The sequence below is a fragment of the Chlamydotis macqueenii genome, chromosome 29 (assembly GCF_036417535.1).
Source record: "Chlamydotis macqueenii isolate bChlMac1 chromosome 29, bChlMac1.mat, whole genome shotgun sequence".
NCBI lineage: Eukaryota > Metazoa > Chordata > Aves > Otidiformes > Otididae > Chlamydotis > Chlamydotis macqueenii.
This window is the reverse complement of record NC_141584.1, coordinates 1083344-1102609: the sequence shown is the minus strand read 5'-3', so window position 1 is coordinate 1102609 and position 19266 is coordinate 1083344.

The window sequence follows — 19266 nt, the reverse complement described above, 5'->3', positions numbered from 1 at the left end:
GCTGCGCCCGGAGCGGCAGGTAAGCGGGGTCTGCCCCCCCCGGCCCCCCCGACCCCCCCGACCCCCCGGGCCTTTTTCTTTCCCTTTCTTTTTTCCTCTTTCTTTTTTCTCCTTTCTCTCCTTTTATCTTACTTTTTAAAACCTTTTAAAAATTTTTTATTTCTCTTTTTCTCCTTTGTGTTTCCTTTTTTCTCTCCCTTTTCATTACTTTTTCTTTCTTTTTCTTCACTTTTCTTCCTTTTTTCCCTTTTTCTTCCTTTTTCTTTCCCTTTTCTCTCCTTTTTTCTTTCCTTTTTGTTTCCCAATTTCCCTTTTTCTTCCTCTTTTTTTTCTTTCCTCTCTTCTTTCCTTCCTCTCACTTTCTTTCCCTTCTCTCTTTTCTTCCCTCCCTCTTTCCTTCTTCCTCCCCCCACCCCCCTCCCAGGGCGGCTGCTTTGTACCAACAAACTTTGCCCCCCCCTTCCATAGTTCTCTAGAAAACAGCCAGAAAAAGTCTATTTTTGGGGCGCTGCCCCCCTTCCTCCATCCCCAGAGCTGGCAGGTTGGGGTGCGGGGGTGTGGGGGTCCCACCTGGGGCTATTGGTGGCGGGGGGCGGGTCTTTTCCCTTCAGCACACGAGGGTCCTGCCATGGGATGCTTGGGCCAAGCCGGGAAATTGGATTTTTCTGGGGCACCAAACAGGACACCGCCCCCCCCCAACCTCGGGAAAAGAGCCTCTGGTCCAATTTCGGGTTGAAAAAGCAAGAATTCAGCTAAAAAAAATAAACAAGGGCTCCGCCGCGCTCCGGTATTCGAATCACGTCGCCCCGAGCGCAATGTTCCCGCTTCCAGGAAATATTAATCTAAATTACTATTAATAAGGGACAGCTACAAGTTAATTGGCATCGAAATAATTCATTTCAATTTGTTAATATTAAACGAGCCGATAGCGCCCTCGCTCCGGCCGCGCTTGCGATGCCAGGTTGGGGGAGGGGGGTCCCAGCTGCGGGACCCCCAAAGCGCTCCTGGGAATTCAGGATCCTGCTTATCCCTGTTTCCCTCTCCCTCTTTGTTCCCCCTTTTTTTTTTTCCAGCTTTCCCAGAAAAGCACCCCCCAGCACCGCCGAGCGTCGAGGCCTCTGCTCCCAGCCCACCCAGTTCCCCCCACCCCGGCGGGGCCCCCCGGTCCTCTCCAGCCCCCAATAAAGTATTGACCCCCTTGCATCCCGCTGTTGATTTTATGGAAAACCGCTCCGCCGCTGGAATCCGCGGGCTTTGAGTTACCCCGCTCCTCTCGCCTCCCATCTGTTTGCATCCCGCGGAGCTAAACAGAGCGAAAAGAAAAAAAAAAAAAAAAAAAAACATAAAAGCCATTTGATTTTTATTTACAGGGCTCTGGCGTCCGCATCCGTGTGCGGATGGAGCTGAGCTGCTGGGAAAAATGAGGGAAAACAGTGGGAAAAGGTTTTTGGTTTTTTTCGCATCACCGGGGTTTGGGAGTTCCTATTTTTTAAGGGGTGTCGGCAGGGGGACGGTGGTGTCACTCTGAGCCTGAATATCCCCTTTCCCATGGACAAATGCCAAGGGAGGGGGACGTGGTGCTGCTCCCACGGTTTTTTGGGGGATGGGAAGGGTGAAGGCAGGAGGACGGGGGGGTGTGGGCGTGGGGGAGCGGGAGGCGATGGGTTTTGGGGTTGTTTTCAGCTGGAACAGCTCCGGGATCAGCCGGGCAAGGAAGGACGGATGAGCCCACGGGCCAGGCTGGGGAGGGAAAAGGGCCCAGAAGAGCCCCAAATTATTGGTTTCCCAAAGAAGCGACGCTCCCAGTTCACCCAGTTCAGCCCAGTGCGCAGCTTGCAGCGGGAGCAACACGCTGAGCCTCCCTGGCTGGGCTGGGTGCGGGGGCAGGTGGGTGCCAGGGGGGCTCTGCGGGTGCTGGCAGCTGCTCCCGCCTCTGGGGGCCACCCAAGGGTGCTTCCCACCGCGCCCCCAAAACACGACGGCTTCAACGAGAGGCGGCTGCGTTCCCAAAAACGCCGGCATCTTCGAAGCGCGATGGCACCCCCCAGCTTGCAACCGCACCCCCCAAACGGCGTCCCATGATTGCAGGCGCGTCCCCCAGCTCGCAGCTGCACCCCAAAATGCAGTTGCATCCCCAAAAATGCAGCTGCACCCCAAAATGCAATTGCGTCTCCAAAGTGCACTCGCGTCCCCCGAAGCGCAACCGTGTCCCCCAAATGCAATCCCCCAAAGTGCAGTTGTATCCCCCAAATTGCGATGGCATCCCCCAGATTGCAATTACATCCACAAAACTGCGACTGCACCCCCCAAATTGCATCCCCAGACTGCAGTTGCATCCAGTAGATTGCGGTTGCATCCCCCGAATTGCATCCCCAAATTGAAAATTACATCCCCCAAATTGCAGTCGCATCCCCCAGATTGCAAATGCATCCCCCAAATTGCGGTTGCGTGCAGTAGATTGCGGTTGCAACCCCCAAATTGAGACTACATCCCCCAAATTGCATCCCCAAATTGCAGTCGCATCCCCGAAACTGCAATTGCATCCCCCAAATTGCATCTCCAAATTGCACCCCCAGATTGCAGCTGCACCCCCCCAAATCGCAGTTGCGTCCCCCGAATCGCAGCCTGGGCCAGCTCTGCCCCCGGCCGTGCTGCTCGGTGGGCTCTGCTGACGCGTTTCCCTTCCCTCCCGCCGAGGCCGAGGGACTGCAGCGTGGGAAGGGGACGGTGCTGCGGCTCCCCGAGGCGAAATCGCTGCCTGGGTGGGAGCCGGGAGCCGAGGGAGCGGGGAGGAGGTGATGGCAGAGGCAGAGGTCGGAGGTGGGAAGAGCCGGGCGTGCGGCCAGGGCAGGGGTTTGGCTCCTGGAGAGGTTGGAGCATCCCACTGCCACGTCGGAGTGTCCCATCACCACGCTGGAGCGTCCCAGCGCCACGTCAGAGCATCCCACTGCCACTTCGAGGCATCCCACCACCACGTTGGAGCATCCCACCCCAAGTCGGAGCATCCCAGTTGCCACATCAGAGCATCCTGCCACCATGTCGGAGCATCCCAGTTGCCACGTCAGAGCATCCCACCACCACGTCGGAGCATCCCAGTTGCCACATCAGAGCATCCCACCACCACGTTGGAGCATCCCACCCCAAGTCGGAGCATCCCAGTTGCCACATCAGAGCATCCCGCCACCATGTCGGAGCATCCCAGTTGCCACGTCAGAGCATCCCACCACCATGTCGGAGCATCCCAGTTGCCACGTCAGAGCATCCCACCACCATGTCGGAGCATCCCAGTTGCCACATCAGAGCATCCCGCCACCATGTCGGAGCATCCCAGTTGCCACGTCAGAGCATCCCACCACCACGTCGGAGCATCCCAGTTGCCACATCAGAGCATCCCACCACCACGTCGGAGCATCCCACCACCACGTCCCAACTGAGGGCCTGGGTGGGAGAGGCCAGAACTGGGGAGGTATTTTGGGATGGGGGAGCCACCACGCGCCCCCTCTGCAACACGGGTTTTTAGGGAGGACCAGCTCAAACAGCACCCAGTAAAGCGGCAGTGGGTGCCAGCAAACACCTTTTCCGCTAAAAAAAAAAGCCAAAATTTCCCATTCGAGGCTCCAACATCCATCCAAATTCCCACGGATGGGTTCGCACCCACCCTGGAGCCAACTCCCGCCCCGCGGGGCCGCCGAGGGGCACGAACCCTCTTCGGAGCAGTGTGGGGTGCCCCCCGAAGACGCCGGCGTGACTCCCGGCAGCGCTCCCCCGTCGCTCCCCTCCCGCCTTGGCATAACTCACGGCGCGTGGCACCGGGCTCTTGAGGAGAAGGATGCTCCGGTCAGCCGCCAGCAGAAATCGATAAATAAACCCCGGGAAAGTCCCCGGCTGGTCGCTTAAATGCGTTTTATGGGGTGATTAAAACAAGAGCCGCCCGCTCGAGTGCTTTATTTGTAGCCTGGCTTCGTGCCGGCGAAGGTTTCTCATCCTCATCCGGCGCTGAAGGCTCGCCGGGCACCGCGGCCCCCCAGTATCACCTTCCCCACCCAAACTTCTTGGGTTTTTTTTTTTTGCTTTTCAAGCCCAGGACCTGCTGGGGAGGAGAGCGAGAGGGTTTGGGGGCTGAAAGAGTGAAATAAATGAACATAACCCCCCCAAAAAATAAAAAAAAAATTGTGCAAATAGACATTTCCCCCCCCCAACCGGTTAATTTTAGGATGTACAAATTGCACCAACGTGCCCTGAAGTCTTTGCTTCCCCCAGAGAGGTTGGTTTGGGGGGTTCAGGGGAAAATAAAAATATTATTAAAAAAAAAAAAAAAACCCCGCAGACCTGGAGCCAGCCGCCTTCCCAGCGCGGCTCCATTACCCCTCAACCATCCTCGACGAATGGGTCCCCCGCCGGCAGCGCCTCCCCCGCCCGCGCCCCCCGAACAGCTTCCAGCCGCCTGTTCCTCGCTCCCGACAGCCCTTCCAGCGCCGAAGTCGCGCCTAATGTTTCGCTTAATTTTTCCCCGCTGCAGCATCAGCCCCGGCTCCTCTCGCTCTTCCCATTTGCTAACGAGCCTAACGAGTTGCCAGCCTCGTCGTTACAACCTTTGCCGCATTAGCGGGCTCCGCTCTGCCGGCTTCCCTTGAGTCGGAGCATGCTGAATTTTCCCAGCAAAACCAGGCTTTACCTAGCTTCCAGCCATGGTTATCTGGCGACCACCCGCGTTTTGGTGCTGGTTTTTCTCCTCTCCACTGATGGAAGAAAAGTGAAGATTGGCCATGGACATTTCCACCAGAAGACCAACATCCTTAAGGGCTGAACATCCCACTAGGGCACCAAATAAAAAGCTGTTGAGAGCCTGAGGCCTCAGCCCCTCAAGAATGAGGAACAACTCCCTCACGACGCCGTGGGGTGAAGTCAACGCCATTGGGTGGCCCTGGGGCATCTTTCACCTTGGCTTTGCTGTTGGGTTGGGACTCAGCTCAATGGTTGGGTTGAGCCGCGCATGGTGGGATGAAGTCACTGCCACCAAGTGGCCTTGGAGCGCCTCTCGCCTTGACTTTGCTGTTGAGTTGGGACCCGACTCAGCGGTTGGGTTGGTGCACCGCTCTGCCAGACCCAACTTGGGTCGATTTATTGGGGAAAGTCTCATTAATTCTTCTTCCAAGCTTGACCTTTGGTGATAGAAATGATAAAAAGGCGCTGCCGGGAGGAGGATTTGGGGCTGGAGACGACAGGGTGAGTGCAGGGCGGTGGGATTGAACCTCTCCGGGGCATCCCTGCGGTTTGACAGCCCTGGCGCACCAAACCGTGCTGCCAAAATTTACCGTTTCTTAAGGATTTTGAAAACCCTATTTAACGAGTTTTGTTCGGTGCCGACCCCGCGCTAAACCCAGGCTCTTTCCCAACTCCCCGCATTTCCTCGTTGCTTTTCTTTATCTTTATTTCTTTACCGGAGCCGTGTGCCGGCGGCCATCCAAATCCGCTCCCGGCACCACCCGGGAAAGACGCGGTTAAGCTCCCGCCGGAGTTCAAGGGGACGCTCGGAGGCGAGACAGGGAGAAGGAGCCATAAATTCCCGGTATTTACCCAGGGCTGCGTGGCCGTGATGCATTTCGCACGGGGCGAGAAGATCGCCTTTGTGCTCCCGGGGCTGCCCGGCGCAGGCCCAGCTCCCTCCGGGGCTCTTTGTCAACTCCGTCTTTCTCTCTTCACCTTATTTATTTGTTTGGCGTCAGAAAGGGCGGCCGGCGGGACTGGGAATTGTCTGGATCCGGCGGCTCCTCGCATCCCCTCCCACCTCCCAGCCCTTTCCGTGGGGAGCCAGCTTTCCCGGCGCTGGAGGGGGCTCGGGGCTGGTTTTGAGCCGCGTGTCGCATTTTATGATCCGCCGGAAAAATCCGAGGGGAGGATTTTTGGGATGATCCCCTCTTATCTCATTTAGTTTTTTTTCTATTTGCTCCCTCCTGTCTCGTTTATTTTGGGAAGGCGAACCCATCGGCTTTCCACTGCCCCAGCCCAGGGCGGCGTTTTCCATCCCTGCTTTCCCATTTCCCCCAGTTACGTCCTCAAGCGACCGGAGACTCCAAAAACTGCCCGGCCTCGCCTCGAATTTTCTGAACCTGTTTACTGCGGGGGCAAAATTGGTTTGGGCTGGGCTAAAAAAACTCTGTCGGGACAGACAGAGGTGGGTTTGGGGTCAGGGACGCGGCGGTCGCGCTCGATCATGCAAACGGGAAACGCCAGGATAAGCACGCGAAGGGCTCGCCAGGCCTCCCCCTCCCCAGTTTCCACCCATCCTTTTGTTTTTATGTTGTTTTCCCAAGCGAATTCCCGAGGTGAACTGCTTCCCGCAGGGTTTCGTTCCCAAAAGGATGCTGAGAAACCGGTACCCGCCACGCGGCAGCGTCGCCTGGGCCGTACATTCGGTAGCTCCAGGCTTGCGGGGACATGGGGACGCTCGGGGGGACATTTGTCCCCCAACCAAGGGATTGTAGAGCCTCTCACGTGAGGGATGGGGCTCTGGGATCCTTCCAGCCGGGCAGGAAACCTCAAGGCGAGAAGCGGAGCTGGGCTGGAGCGCGGTGGCGGAGGCGGGAGGCGCTGGGTCGGGGTATTTATGGCGGCAGGTGGCCCATCCATCCGCAGGAGCCGCGGAAAGAATCCCTCGCAATCACCTACAAGCGGCGGCGCGTGTTAATGGGTGTTAGCGCTGACCTCCAGATTTATGCCCCGCTTCCCGCGGGATCGCCGAGCCCTTGCCGAGCAGGGCGGGGAGAGGCGGAGAGCTGGGGCCAGGCGGCTGGAAATCACGGCGCGGGGCAGAGCCGGCTGCTCGGGTCTCCTCCGCGGCAGATGCGGCGCGGGCGAGCCTGGGGGGAGGCTCCTGGCTTTGGGGCTGGGTGAGGTTTACACCTCCAGTAGCGGCGTGGGTTTCACTGGGGCAGCAGGAGACGGTGGTGGAGAGATGGAGAGAGGTGGGGAGGGAGAGAGGGATGGATGGAAAGATGGATGAAAGCATGGGTAGATGAAGGGATGGATGGAAGGAGGGATGGGGAGATGGAGAGATGGAAGGACGGATGAAGGGATGGATGGAGGGATGAAAAGATGGATGGATGGAGGGAGGGAGAGATGGAGGGATGGATGAAAGGATCGAGGGATGGATGGAGGGATGGGTGGACATACAGATGGATGGACAGATGGAGGAACCACTGTTTGCCTTCCTCCATGGGACACAGGAGGAAGAGCATCCCATGAACCCACCAGCACCCTCCTCCAGTGAGGAGCCCCAAAAGATTTCCATGGGTGAAGAGTTTAGGGGTTGCCGCCTACTCCTGCGCAGCCCCATCCCTGGTGCCCCCACCCCAAAACACCCTGCTCCCACCCACAGGAGCCCACGGGTCCCTCCTCACCCCCGGGGGCAGCTCACGAAGGGAGCCCGGCTCGCCCCAGCACCCGCGGGAGCGCGTCCCAAGGACAGGCATTTGGGAGAGGCACTTTGCCAAGCAAAGCGGGAGGGGAGGAGGACGCCGAGCGCGAGTTCTGCCGCACGGGTCGTTGCTCGGGGCCAGCATCTGCCCGGCGGAGGGAGAGCAAATTGCAAAGCAAGAGCCGAAAAAAAAAATCTACCGCAGTCTTCTCGTCTGCCCATTTACGGAGCAAAGAGACTCCCGGCACATTAATATCAGCCGGCCGGGAAGCGGAGAGGGAACATCTTGATCTTTTCCATTCGGTGATACCTTGTCCTCTCTCTCTTTTATGGCTCGTGACCGGTTCGCTCCTCGCCGCAATTCCCCGCTTCGTGCCGCTCAGCGCGCAGGAGAAGCCGCTGAAGCGGCTCCAAAGATAATTAGAAATCTAAATATGACATCGCCGTTACACTCCGAGACCCGGCGCCATAAAACACCCGGGCTGTGATTGGTAAAAGCCGCCGCGAGTCGGCCGGAGCCGTATATACACCCGAGCATCCCGACGGATGGACTCCATGATCGCTTGGAGATTACCCAGGAGTTTTCAATTACCCCCTATTAATGTATTTACTGGCTCTCTCTTTTATCAAGCTAAAAGTTGTTTTATTTTGTACGCGGGGACGGCTCCGGTTTCCTAAATGGCACATATTTCAATATTAAAGCCGCTTACTATCATCGCGGGCATGAGCGATGCCTCCGGGGAGCGGAGCCAGAGCCGGCTGCGGCTCCGTCCCCCCCCGGAGTTTAATGAAGTGGGCGTTTGGCTTCACCCGGGGTCGGACGTTACGGATGGTCAGCGAGGGATGGATTTTCCCGAGCTGGTTGGGATTCAGATCCAGGCGAGCCGGACCCGTTGTCCTGCTTGTGCTCTCTGGGAAGACGTTGGGAGGCAGGGATGGGCAGCGGAGCCGCGGAGACGCCTCCTTCCCCTCCCCAGATGTCAGGTCCCTGCCTCAGTTTCCCTCGGGAAGCGGAGCTGAGCTCATCTGTCACCTTTTTCAGCAGCAAGCCCCTCTTGGGTGCAGCCCACGCAAGCGCTGGGGTCTGTCTGCTGGGAATTCAGCTCAATTCCTCCCAAAACAGAGCAGCGTTCCATCCCCCCGTCCTGCCGAGGCTGGGTGTCCGTGGGGCAATGGCTGCTCCCCGAGGCTCGCCGGGCGGGCAGCGGGAGAGGCGGTGGATGAGGGGAGAAGGTCCTCGGAGGTCTCCAGAGCTGCTTCCACGGCTCTCGCAGCCCAGGACGCTCCCCTGTGCCACCCCAGGGCCCATTCCCGTCATCCCGATGGATGAATTCCGTGATTTCTCCCAAAAACCGTGAATTTTCCATTACCTCCTTTTTGCACGTGATGCAACTCCTGCGCCAGACCTTCCGTGCCCAGCTAGAGCCTCCTGGTTTTGAGCTGAAACCCAACAATTTCCCTAACATCGGCACAGACTGGGGACAAGCCCAGCCCCAAAATCACCTCCCGTCCTCTCCCCGCTCGGAGGGAAGGTCCCAAGAAGGGATTTTCCACACGCCCCCCTCACCCCAACCCAGGGCTCAACGGCCACCCAGGCAGTTTGGGGATGAATTTCCAAAGAAAGGGACCGAGGACCACATGTGGTTGGCAGCAATGCCTGGAGCCGTGGGGAAACGATGTGTTGAAAGCCCAAAACGGTTCTGGTGCAAATTCCTGGAGAAAGAGTAAACATCTGGGATGGGGCCAGGCGTGATTTCCATTTCCAACCACGGGAAGCGGTTCTCCGTGTCCCCTTCTGACTGGGTTTTTTCTTCAGGGTTTTGTTCACAAACAAAACTTAGTTTTTTCTGGATTTGCTCCACTTCTTTATTTTTTTGAAGCCGGATCAAAGCGTAGAGGGCGAGAGCTGCTTGGCTGCTGAAGGGAATGGTGGCCCTTGGTGGAGCCCAAGGTGGCCTTCTGGCAAGGCTCATTCTGGGGCTCGGTGGGGAGGTTGGGCATTGCCTGGGAGTCGTGTGACGCTTTTCTTGTGCCAGCTGGAAAAAAAAAATTGCCTTCCTTTGGGTGTAGTGAGAAACAAAGAGATGTTCCCTCCGGGACGTAGCATGCCATCCCATCCCTTTCTTGCCTGGTCAAGCAACGACTGAGTCCTGCTGTGCTTCTGCCATGCTCATTTGTTGGCCAAGTCTTCATGGAGGTCCCTATGTTGACACCTCGGTGCGGGCGTGTGTCTATATGTAGATGCCTACGCAGGTGTCGGGCTCCTCATAGAGCCCGTAGGGACTTGGCCAAGCTACTGGCTTCACTGGTGGACAGAAGATCCCACCACCATGGGAGATGCCCTGGGGCTTCAAACATCTGCAGAAGGTTGGCAGATGTGAGGTGCTGGGAGAGCCAGAAGGGTGCCAGCAGCATCTCGGCTGGCGCTGGGCACGCTGTGTGGTACCGGCACGGACCCCAGCGTGTCTGGGGACACGGCTGTCCACAGCCGGCTGGCTCGGAGATGGATTGCTGGATTCCCTCGCTGCGATGTCCCCAGGCCCATCTGCTCCGTGGTGTTTAACTGAAGAACCCATGTGGTTTTTTTCCCTGGGTGCCGTTTGAAGTCCTTGCCAGGCAGCACTGCAAAGCGGCGTTTTCTTGATTTTGCCGAAAAACCACCTCCCTGTGAGGAGGAACCCCAAAATGGGGCCAGGGTTGGGCGCACCCGTCCCAAGGCCGGTCCCTGTGCTGGTGTGCCTGAGCATCCCCGGCCATGCGGGGCAGGGAAACCCGTCCCGGTACGGGACACCCACCCCAGCCCTCTCCCGGAGGCCAGGTGGGTGCCAGCCCCGAAAGTCTTGAGCAACGTCCAGTGTCACCTTTCGTCCTCCTCCTTTGTTCGTGGAGAGGTAAAAACCCTCCCCAAAATGAAAGGGAAAACGGTCGGGTGTGGAGTGTTGGTTTTTTTAATGGCCTGAAATGGCAGGAAAGGGAGATTCGTCTCTCTTGTTTCTGTGTGTTGGATCAAAGGAGAACTGATCTCTGAGACTGGGAATTGCAGCATCATTTGCGTGCAAAATCTTTCTTAGAAAATCAAAATTTTATTTTATTTTATTTTATTTTATTTTCTTCTCTTCTCTTCTCTTCTCTTCTCTTCTCTTCTCTTCTCTTCTCTTCTCTTCTCTTCTCTTCTCTTCTCTTCTCTTCTCTTCTCTTCTCTTCTCTTCTCTTCTCTTCTCTCTCTTCTCTTCTCTTCCTTTATCCTCCTCTCTCCTCTTTTGTTATTCTTTCTTTCCTTTTCTCCCTCTTCCTCTTCTCTTTTCTCTTCCTCTGAGGCCCCACAACCCCACCTCCCAGCACCTTTCCCCCCGTGCCCCCCATCCCTCGCTCCAGCCCCACAGCTGGGCCCCTACCCGGGCGCTCTCCTCCTGCTCATGGGACACAGGGACCCTCCTCCCGCCGGCACGGGGTCCTCCAGGCTGGCAGCCAGCCCTCTGATGTGGTGGGACCCAACACAGCAGCGAGGGGTTGGGAATATTGCATTTGCCCCTTTCCTTTCTTTCTTCCTTTCTTTTTTTTGCCTTAGTTTACCTTTGTCTCTCTTGGCTGGGGCTCAGAGGCTTAACCCCCTCCCCGCCGAGGAGCTGCTCCGCAGGGGGATGCCGCAGCCAGGCCCTGTTCCAGTGGGATCATCCGTGGGGAGCGCCTTTTGATCCGATGGGTCCTTCCATGTTACATCCCAAAGTCACCTGAATGGGGATGAATCGTCCTGGAGAGGCCTGGCCCCTGTCCCAGCTTGAAGACCAGGTCAAGGTGCTGAGCCTCGGAGTCCTGGATGAGTTCAACGTCATCTCCCCAAAAACCAGCACTGCCAGCAAACTCCCAGCCCCGTGATGGCACAGGGGTTGGGGTTGGGTGGTACCCCTCATCTGGGGTACCCCGCTCCCCATATCTCATGGGGTTTCTTCAGGCTCTCAGCCCAGGAAAGTTCGCTCAGAGCCCTGGGGTCCTGCCACCAGCCCCGCGCCTGCTCCGGCCCCGGGGGAAAAGCCAACCGGCAGGAATCAGGGATTAAATCCTGTTCAGGGTCTGGCCGGGGGCAGCACGTGGGGTCCAGGGAGAGACCAGCAGCTCCAGGGGCTGGCCTGTCCTCCCGGGGAGGCGTACGCGGGGTGCGGATGGACAATCCTTTGGGCACCAACTTTCTTCTCAAGGTGCCCAAACTGGCAAGGGACAACCCTCTGCGTGTCCTCAAAGTCCTCCCGCAGCACCTCCCTTCCAGACACCCACACTCGGACCTGGTCCAGCCGACGCTTCACTGGAATCGGGGTGAAGAAACCCAATTTTTCGTCTAGAGAGTCACAGTTCCGATCTGCTCCCCAAACAGTGGCTTTGAGGGCTCAGTGTCACCTGAGGGCTGGAGTTCAGGGGTCTGGAATGTCTAAACTGGGGTAGGACTCCTGAAAGGCCGGAGGTGGCAGCTTGTCCCAGTGTACCCGCGCACAGACGTCCCTGTCCCCGCGACGCTGTGAGGGCTCCTCCATGCGCCTTGATGGAGCTGGAGCTGGGACGTCCTGCGAAGAGCATCCTCCACATCCCTGCTCCCTGCTGCTCCCTGCCAAAGCCTTTCCTCCAGCCAAGGAAAATCCATTAACGCCTCCAGGAAAACGGCTCCGGGCTCCGTGAAGGATCCGTCAGACTCGGACACGTCAGAGGGAGCTGTTTGGGGCCAAATCCGATAAGCGCTGCTCAAATGGCCTTGGGGGATGTAAAACATTGCTCGTTCGGAGAAGTTTGGGAAATGAGGCGGTGGCATCTGAGGATGCTGGAGCATCCGAGGTGGCATCTGCCTCTGAGGACAACCGGAGGATGCCGGAGCATCCAAGGTGTCTGGGGATGCTGAGGGGCAAAGCCAAGCTGGGTTTGGGGGCTCAGGGAGGGCGGGATGGGGCCATGGGCATAATGGGGAGGGCTGGAGGGGCTGGGGGCAGTGGGGTGGTGGCTGGTGGGTGCCTCGGCAGGACGCGGGGAGTTGAGGACGACTATGTCCTGGCTTCAGCGTCCGCTGGGCTTGGAGCCGGGGCTCCAATCCCATGGTGGCTGGCACCCCGTAGCGCTGAGAGCCCCCTGTTGTCGCCCCCCCACCCCCCACACACCCCACTAGTGACTGCAGCCTTCTGCCAAGGCTCTTCCTATGGGGCCAAGTCCTGCAGGATCTGTTCCTATAGGATCCATTCCTGTAGGATACATCCCTGCAGGATCTGTTCCCACAGGACCTGTTCCTACAGTTTCTGCTTCTCTAGGATGCGTTACAATGGGATCCATCCCTGTAGGACCATTCCTACAGGATCTGTTCCTACAGGATCCTTTTCTCTAGGAAGCATTCCTACAGGTTCTGCACCTCTAGGATCCATTCCTATGGGATCCCATTCCTATGGGATCTCTTCCTGCGAGATCTGTTCCTATAGGATCCATGACAATAGGATCTGCTCCTGTAGGATCCAGGATGCACTTCCCTGGGATCCATTCTTATGAGATTTCTTCCTATAGGATCCATTTCAATAGAATCTGTTCCTATAGAATCCATTCCTATAGGATCTGTCCCTACAGGAGCCATTCCGGTCGGATGTATTCCCATAGGATCTATTCTCTTCCCCGACTTGTCCTCAGGGTCTTTCATTCCTGCCCACCCAAGGGAGGCGACAACAGTTGGGGACAGGTGTGAGAGGCAGAGGGAGCCCCAGCAGAGGGGGAAAAGCAGGATTTCACCCCAGGTTTCCCAGGAAATCAGCTCCTACGCCTAGCTTCCCCGTCATCTGAGACGCACGGCCAGGTTTGCCAGCAGACCGCTCCGTAGAGATCCACGCGTCATCGCTGCCACCGTTAATTCTTTTATTTAAAGGCCACGGCTGCCGCGAGGGAATAACGCCGGCCCCGGTGTCACAACACGTAAAAAATCCCTCCGTGTCTACAGCGCAGTCGCGTCGACTCTGCAGCCGGGAGCAACTTCCACGGCCAAACGAGAACCTCGCTTTTTATGGCGACGATTACGCTAACGATAACGTGATTAAACTGCACGGGAACGACCCCTCAATCAACCCGGAAAGTTGCCCCCTTCATGAAAATCGGATAATTCCCTCCTCAGATAAATCGATCGGTTGAAGTCCCCAACCACCGCGAATTCGGCGGATATCTCGCTTTTTTTTTTTAAAGATTATTTATGGTTTATTTTAGACACCAGATCATTTGGCGCTTGTTTCATCAATTTGTCACTGTTTTTATTGTCACCAATTGCCCATAACTGGAGTGCATTTAAAATGTCATTGATCTTGATATGATGGTGTCATAATCTGACAGTAATCGTTGTATCTTGTACAGAAAGCCCACTTCCCAAGATTGATGGCTTTCACCGCACCAATTATATTCTGTCCATCTCAGTGATAAAGAGAGCGTTGGAGGCATTCAATAGATAAATTAGATATCTTTTCAATTATTCCCTTTATTTTATAGGGTCACGTGCCTGATTAACAACTTTTTACTTCTGTTATTAGCCGGGGAAATTTCGACGCTCAACTCCCCGCGTTTTAATTTGGCCGATATAATGAAAGATGTTGAGGGCTTTGTGCCGGGCTCTGTAATTGTCTCCAATCTTTCTTGCTTTCCCTGGAACTACGTGAGGGTTTCTCTCCTTTTTCTTTTTTTTTTTTACCCAGGGTTCAAGGAAAAATAATAAAAGATCCCTTTTCCTGGAATCTGCCCTGACCTGTGAGCTCAGCCTGGTTTTCCACCGAGGCTTCGCTCCGCGTTATCTCAACCAGAGGGAGTTCTGGTATGCGAAGCGTCCCGTGTCAGGGAGAGGACGAGCCTCGCGGGAGCCCTGGGATGAGCGTGGGGGTCTCCAAACCTCCTCCAAAACGGAGTGCTCGGCCAAGGGGCTGTCACTGGCCCCGCGTTGCTGCCCCTGACCCATTTCAGGCGGGAGATGCAGTGGGTCAGCTCAACCCTTGATGGGATGGAGCCACCCCGCTCCGTGACTGGCCCTTTCTGGGGAAGAATGCGGTGGCTTTGGTGGAATTTGGTCAGCATGGCCAGCCAGCGAGGGAGGGGATTCTGCCCTTCTACTCCGCTCTTGTGAGACCCCTCTGCAGCGCTGCATCCAGCTCTGGAGCCCCCAACATCAGAAGGACATGGACCGGTTGGAGAGGGTCCCGAGGAGGCCACGCAGATGCTCAGGGGCTGGAGCAGCTCTGCTGTGAGGCCAGGCTGGGAGAGCTGGGGCTGTTCAGCCTGGAGAAGAGGAGGCTCCGGGGAGAGCTGAGAGCGGCTCCCAGTGCCCAAAGGGGGCTGCAGGGAAGGTGGGGAGAGACTCTTCAGCAGGGCCTGGTGTGACAGGACGAGCGGTGATGGTTTTAAAATAGAGGGAGGGAGATTCAGATTAGATATTAGGAAAAAAATGTGTTACACTGAGGGTGGTGGAGCACTGCCCCAGGTCACCCAGAGAGGCGGTGGATGCCCCATCCCTGGAAACATCCCAGGCCAGGTTGGCCGGGGCTCTGAGCAACCTGATCCGGTTGGAGATGTCCCTGCTCCTGGCAGGGGGGTTGGACTGGATGGCCTTTAATGGTCCCTTCCTACTCAAACCAGTCTGTGATCCCGCTCTCAGGTGGAAGGAGTTGGGCTCTGATGTGCCAAGCTCCCTCTGCTGACTTCAGGGTCCGCAAGCAGGTGGGCCTCATCCTCTGGGCAGCCCAAAGGACTCGTGGCAACTGTTGGGCTAGCAGCAAAGGGAAGGGAACGTCTGACACCGCTTCAGCCTGGCTCCGACACGGCCCTGACCACGTTCCTGCTCCCAGCCCAGATCCCGGGGCTCTCAGGTTGTCACCCTGGGGGTGGGACAACAAGGCCCAGGGTTTATAACACATCCAGTCCCCAAAAAACACTTTTTCTTTTTCTTTCTCTGAGCTCTGCACCGGAGATGCTGGACCAACCTGAGGGCGATCCCAGCCGCGCCACCGAAGACGTCAGCCTCTGCACACACCGGGAAATATTTCACCAATGGCTGGCGGGGGAGGGGGTCTGCATCTCCCCCCGAGCCGCAGTTCTTCATCCTGATCTGAGAAACACACAAAGAACAATTCAGGTGGAGTTACCGTCAGGAGATTTATTGCGTACGGGGACGCATATGTGATTGGACGCCGGCGCATGAATCACAGCGGGACAGCCTGGATGTATTTACATTTGTACCCTGCACGCGGGAATGTCACAAGGAGAACACAAAGTCACGGAGGTGACGGCTTTTGGCACGGAGGTTTGGGGGGCGCTTTGTGAATTACAGGGGGGGCAGCTGTAAATTTGTGGGCGTGCAGGGAATAGGAGGGGTGACGGCGAGTGTGAGGTTGGGCTGTGTTTACGCTGCGGGAATTCTCTTTTCTTACAGTTAAGAGGGAAGCGTTGGGATTTCACAACTGCTGTGGATGGAGAGCCCATTACGGGGCTGGTTGCACGTGTTGGCAGAGACCTTTCCTCTGGCCCTGCCATCGAATCATAAATCTCAATGCAAAACCCAGCAGCCGACGCCATTTCAGGCTCTGTCGCACCGACCCCATCGCCCTGCTTGGCTCCTTGCTGCCTGGCCCCTCTCCAAGGTGAGGGCAGTCCTTCTCCGTGGTCCATGCTGAAGCAGAGACCCAACGATGGCCTTTGCCACCAGCTCGTCCCCATCAGTTCTTCACCACCTTACCATGGAGGCATCATGGGGGCCAAGTGTCTTGGACACAGAAAGGTTTGGGGATCTCCAGCGCAAAGTAGGGGCATGGGAGAAGGAAAGGGGTCCATCAGGCCACTGGAGCCGAGAGCATCCATCCCAGCCACGGTGCTTGGGAAGATGGAGGTGGCACCCATTGTGTCTCAGCCAATTTTGGGCACATTCTGCCAAGCAATGGCCCATCCCTGCATGGAAACGGCCAAAGCATGGCAAGGGCCTAGAGTGGATGGCTTTGTTCTCCACCGAGGCTTCATGGAAAGACTCATCCCCCGTTTGTGATGGATGAACTTTTAACGGGGAAAAATAGATTGTCCTATTTAAGCGAGACGTTTAAGTGAAGCTGATGATTTAAACAACTTAAAGGCCATTAAACAAAGGGGGAACCTGGATCTTAAAGTCTCATCCATTTTGAGAAGCGTCTGGCCTGGGATAAACATGACGTTAAGTAGCCATCTGAGCATTGCTAAAACATACGTTTGCCTTTGTAATAAAATGTTTTTAAGATATAGTAACGGCTACCTGGAGAGCGGTTGATGTTAAAATCCCTCTGCTGAGATACTTCGATAGCTGCCCATCGACTAATGGAAAGAAGACATTTAGATGTGAAGACACCAGGGATATTTTGGAGTTATTTAGAGGAGAAGGGCGATGGTGCAGGGATCTCCATGCCTCTTCCAAACCCCAGACCTTCCTCGTCCCGGGTGGGTGAGATGGAGTGGTGGTGGATGGGTGGAGGTCAAAGCCAACGGCGCCATAGGAAAGAGTTGATCGGAGATGTTCAGCAGATCTCTCTGGTCAGCCAGGGCTTTGCTTCTCCAACACCAATAAGTGAAAGGACTGGAGACTGGCAGGTTTCCATCAAGCGCATCTGAAGATGTATCCGTCAAAGTCAACGAAGACGCTGAATTAGCCCTTGGGTGAACACTAAGACATTTGCAACTCCCAAGTTCATCATTTGGGGGCTTCTTGACAAGTTATCAGGAGCCTTAGGACAAAGGCACCAGGTCCTGCCTAGACACAGGGCAGGACCCTCAATTTCTCCTGAAAAAATAAGATTTCCCCTCTTCTCATCTGCAGAAAACCCACCTCCAAATCCCCAAAATCACAGACCCTCTGGAGGCACCGGGAAGTTCATCTCAGGAATTTAAAGCAAACATTGGGATGTCAATGTCTGGCCTCAGCAGAGCACGGAAATGTTTGCTTAACTTTAAGCATGCGCTTAACGCCCGCAGGAGCGTGGTGCTGCCAGGCAGCTTTCCTCCCCGGTTTGTCCGTCGTGGGAGCAGAGCTGGGAAGCAGCGTGAGCCAAGGGTCGGACAAACAGGGCTGACGCCACCGCAAGATTTATGGGAGGGGAAGGGACCCGCTTTCTTTTCTGTGATTAATCAGGAGAAGACAAGAAACCTCCTCAAAGCCTCGGTGGAGGCATTTCCCCTCCCGGTGCCCGTTTCGACGGGGTCACTTGCAGCAAAATTCCAGCGCTATCTCCACCATAGAGGAGGATTGGAAGGTCCCACCCTGCTCATGGTCTCCTGTGCCTGGAGTGGTCCAAGTCACTCCCTGAAGGCATCTCTCAGGGGCTGCAGGAGATACCCAGGCTGGGAAAGTCTTCTCCCTCCAGCCTGCTCCAGAGTTTGGTGACAGTGGTGAGGGACGAGGCTGCGGATGGAGGTGGTGAAATGATGCAGGTGGTGAGGAAAGCCTGATGAAATCGGGTCTGGAAAGGACCTAGGGGGTAGCGGTGTCTGCAGAGGGGGTGTAGATACCTGGGTGTAGACACCTGCCAAGCGATGGTGACCAGGACCTAGTGTCCCATCTACCCCATGTGTGATCCCAATCTCTCCAAGCATCTCTTCCTTCTGACCAGGGCTGGCAAATCCCATCCCAAGAGCTTTACACCCCATTATGCCTCCCTCCACCAGACTAAACGCCCCTCAGCATCCCATTTACCATCGTCAGAACCTTCTCCCCTCCACGCCAGATGCGTGACGGTCCCGGTTGCCACCAGAGACGCGTGGATGCTCCGTGAGCGATTTTCCACGTGGCTCCACCTGCAGCGCGGCCGTGTCCCTCACGGCTCTGTCCTCGCCTATTGTTTGGTCCCGCATCAGGCTGCTGGATGTGCGGTGGAAGGGACAGGGAGAGGATGATTCGCTGAGAGCGAGCGCGGCAAGGCCCTCGTGAAGAGAAGCCGCTGTAATTTTTACCTTGAGGTTACCTGCCAAGCTGCTTCCCCAGGGGCGTGTAGATCAGCTAAGAGTGTGAATTTAAAGCCGGCCAGCTAAATTATATCAAACCCGCGCGTGAACCTTCTCCTTCAAAATGCAGCCGGCCTTAATTCGGTTTGGCTTTGGAAATTAAGCGAAACTGAATTAAACCAACCGTAATTCTGAATAAGTGCCCAGAAAGGGGCTTTGTATGCTCTAGCTAATCCACTTTAGGGGTTGATTTGGGTTAATGCTGATGGATGTCCCCTTGTAGATATGTCTTGGTGCCGCTGGGCTCGTCGGCTCTGCCAACGCACCACGCGGCGAGGATTTACGGCATACCAGCTCCCCCGTACCCGCCTCCCTTACAGAACTGCTCCAAGCTTTCTCCTCCATCCGGGGGATGCTGAGGATGGGGTTCAACCACTTTCTTGAAGGACAGGGTCCATCTGGCTTTGCCAACTAACCAGCGTTGAGTGTGGCTGGGTGGTGGATTCCTGTCCGGTCAATGGAAGGAGGCAAGAGACATATTTTGGGAATATTTTGGGAGATTCCTGGTGGGTTTGCAATGAGCACCTGAATTTGACACAAAGGTGCTGGTCTCTCTGCATTGACCATAAAGAGGAGTTTGGGCATGAAGCTCCTCATTTAGGCGTTTAGACTAACATTACACAGATGAAAAGTGTCCATGCGACTCGTTAACACAACAAAATCACACCCCCACCCAAAATAAAAATAGGCAAAGCAAGGACCCAACCTGTGCGATGCCACGGCTGTTTGTGCGAGGAGCATTGAGAGGAACCTGCAGAGATTCCCGCATGCGTAGGGTCGCCCACCAGCAGCCCACCGCCCGCCCGAGGCTGTGGAGGCACCAGACCCCAGGCACCTCCACCTCT